We start from the raw sequence: 3,626 nt of genomic DNA on the forward strand, positions 1-3,626 counted from the left end.
AGCCCCGCCAGCCGGAGCTACCTGCTTAGCGTGCGGCCCGAGACCAGGTGAGTCGCGCCCCGGGGGCCGACGGGCGTTGCGTCGGGAGGGCGGAGGCCACAGCAAGGCTCTGGGTGGGGGGCCCATCCTCTGGAGGCCCAAGCATGGGGACATGGACAGGCCGCAGTGGCGCCCAGGGTCTCTCACGTCCCCTCATGGCCCCTTGTAGGCCTCAGGCAGGGCAAGGCTAACACTGAGGGGAGAAAGGGCCTCCTTGGGGGCGCTTTCACAGGGGCCTGAAGGCTTCCTTATCTTCCCTCCCTCACTCCCGCCCCATGGCTCACCCCGTACTGGCTACTCCCTGGCCTTGGATTCCACAGCGAGAGATAAGGAAGCCAGAGGGCCTGAAATTCTTCCTCGGCTGGAAGGGAGAGGAGGGCATTTACCGGGTCAGGGATAAGGGAGGACTAGGGGAAGATTCCGGGGAGCCGCTGGGGGACTGCCCCGAGTGGAGATTCTTAGCTGGATGGAGAGGTAACCAGGAAGAAATAAACCTATGCCAACGAGGTTCTTCTTCTGAGCCCAGGACTCTGGTCTCCCCAGGATCTTTGTGGGAGCTGGCGAGGTGACTGGGTTGGATGGGGTGCTGGTTAGTTCTGTCCGAAGATTCAGAACCTTTGACTCAGTGGGAGCCAGTTTGCCCTGCCCAGTTTGGGGGAGTAGGGTGCCAAGGAAGAGGCTGAACTGATGCGCCTTTTACTTCTCTTGCAAGAGTTACAGAGGTGTGCATGCTTTGTTTTAGGATCTAGGCCACCCCAGATATAGACTTACACAGATAGACAGTAGAGAAGCAGACAGCCACCCAGAGGCACACAGATACACACGTGCATTGCCATGGAGACGGATACTTCCTGCCCCCTCTGGGCAGCTCAGTTTCCCTCCAACACGGAGGGCTATGTTCCAAAGGGAATTGTGAAGGTTGGCTATTGTTTCTGTCACAGCTCCAGAATTTGGCTTGTTGTAGTACAGAAAACGGCCACTATGAGAACCTGTTTGGATACCTCTTGTCCTCAGTTCCTAAAACAACACAAAAATAGGCATCAAGGACATTCAGGAAAAGTCCCAGGCACTTCCTCGTGGATTGGCTGAGTTCTGTTGACCTTGAAGTTGGAAAAGTTCAAATGTAACTAGAACCTGTTTCTGCATAAAACTTGTCAAATGGTGTCACATGTCTGGGGCAGGGCTGAGGGCTTGTGTTAGTGACTAAGTCAGACTGGACGAGGCCCCTGGCTGCCAGGAAAGAATGCCCCTTCCTCCTAACTACTGGCTCTATGGAAACATTGGAATGAAATTTGGTCTTTTATTCTAATCTTTGATGAAGCTGACTGCCTTATGGGAACCTCACACTTGTCTCACACTTGTCACAGTGACTTGTCTGGGCTTTGCCTCCCGTATCTGGCCTTTGTCAATACCAGTGGAACAAGTAGAAGAGAGAGACAGGGCCTTTCCTGGAGACAGCAGCAATGGAGGCAGGGTAGGAAACCAGGCCAAATGGGGAGGACAGGGGATCTGGGCTCTTAGGAGAAAGGTTGGCAAGTGGACATTGTGTTCACTCTCCCGCTGCCTGGCTGAGCAGTTGTATGGCAGGAAATTTTTAATTGCACACCTGATGAGCACAAAGCAGTGTGCCAGCCTGAGAGCTACAGGTAGGATAGAGGTGGCTGGCTTAAGTTCCTTGGACCGAAGTGGGAATGCTCTTAAGAGGAAACACTTTTCATCAAAGATTTAGAGGGGGCAGGGCTGAGGCAGTGGGAGGGAGGGTTTTCTAGCCCGAGACTGTGGGCTGTGTTTTGCCCCTGCCAGCTGGTTATAGACCACCTCAGGTCCTGAGAGACAAGGAGAGCCAGATTCCTCTCACCTCTGGGAAAACCTGTGGCCAAAGAGGGGAGACTGGATGTGAATGAGGTTGTGTTGGTGAGTAGAGGGGGGCAGTTCCCAGTTCTCTAGCAAGGCCTAACTCTTGTGTTAGAGCAGGCAACCGTACAGTGTCCTGTCCCTCAGAACAGCCTGACTGCCTGTGGGGATAGGAAGAGGGCCCAAGAGGTAAAGGAGTAAGAGGGTCCCTTAAGGACTTTGCCAGCTGTCCCTGGCTGTAGCGCAGATGAGCCCTGACTATCCCAGAGTCCTGGCTGAGAGGCATCTTCTGTCCCCAATCATTCTTAGCTCAAACATCTTCTGGGTATACCTCTTTACAAATCATGGAGCTCTTGGGCATCATTCTCATGAGCTCTTGTGAAAATGAGCTGCCTCTGGGAGCTGACAGACAGCTGGGCTGGGGGCCAGGCCACCAGAAACCTTAGCCCAGGTCTAGAACCTGTCTTCCTACACACACCTCCCCTCCTACCACTCCACAGCCCTGGAGGGGTTTTCAGTCCATGGTCAGCTGAAGAATATTTCCAGTGTCCACTGGGATCAGAGGTACAGAGCATGCAAGTCGTCCCACCAAACTTTAGGCTCAGCCTCTTAGGGTGTCCAGCCTCCAGGACCCCACCCCTATAGGCAGGTGGGGCATGGACCACAGTTGTGTGGATGCAGTTATAACTAACTAGTTTCTGAGAAACACTCAGAAGTTCCAGAAATCTCTGCCTCCTCATTTCTTGGAGGCTCTCGTTTAAGTGGGCTCAGAGGAGCAGCAGAAGCTATGATTTTTGCTATGACAACTTTGTAACATCTGTTCTGTTCTGCTTGAGTCAGGTGGGTTGTCTAGGGCTTTCAGAGAAACAGGCATTTTAGGTCAGAACTTTCCAAGGACCTTTTATGGCTCAGAATGTGTGAAAGCCAGGAAAGGTGGAGGGCTGCCCATAGCTTATATGGCTAGTCCCGGTTTTCGCCCAGGCCCACTTCTATCCTTTATGAAGAGACCTTTCCTTTCTGGGTCGAGTGCCAATTCTGTAAAATGAAGGTGGTGTTAGAACTCTTTAAGGCCTTTCTGCTCCAACACTTGATACCTCTGATTTTGACGCCTCTGATTTTGACCCCTTCAGAGTCAGTAAATGGGGAGTTCCTTGCCTAGGTGAGACACCTGAGCCTAATTCTGGCCCATCTGCAGGGGACAGTCATTTTCTGTTTTCTGAAGACATCGTGCCTTCATCACCCAGGATTCCTCCTGACCTGGCTGACGATGTAAGGGTGGGGCCTAGAGAAAGGACAACGGGGCCAGGGAGCAGAGTGTTCCAACTAGCCCTGGAGAGAGGGCTGGGGAAGGGTCACTCTCCCAGCACAATGCTTTGCCCATTTGCAGGTGGAACCTGTCATTTTTCTCTCTGACTTGGCTGATTCTCTCCCTCTACTTCCCAGGGAAGAAATCCAGACCCAACAAAGGAGAAACCTCTCGATTCTGAGGAGAAAGGCAAAGGAAGTTCATGGTCAGGAAAGGATGGAGTTGGCCAGTGCCTTGGAACCATGGGAGGTTCCACCCACGCGGATTTTTAAAGCTCTGAGCAAAGGCAGCTGCATTCTTGCTTTCTCTTTTCCATCTTTTCTGGAGCAGCAGAAAAGGGTCCTGGGGGGCAGGACCCTTCCTCTTTGAAAGATGCACTGCTCTTCCTTCCCTGCTTCCTCTTCCCTCTTTCTTCCTTCCATGAAAG

The sequence above is a fragment of the Pteropus alecto genome, unplaced genomic scaffold, assembly GCF_000325575.1.
Source record: "Pteropus alecto unplaced genomic scaffold, ASM32557v1 scaffold60, whole genome shotgun sequence".
Lineage (NCBI taxonomy): Eukaryota > Metazoa > Chordata > Mammalia > Chiroptera > Pteropodidae > Pteropus > Pteropus alecto.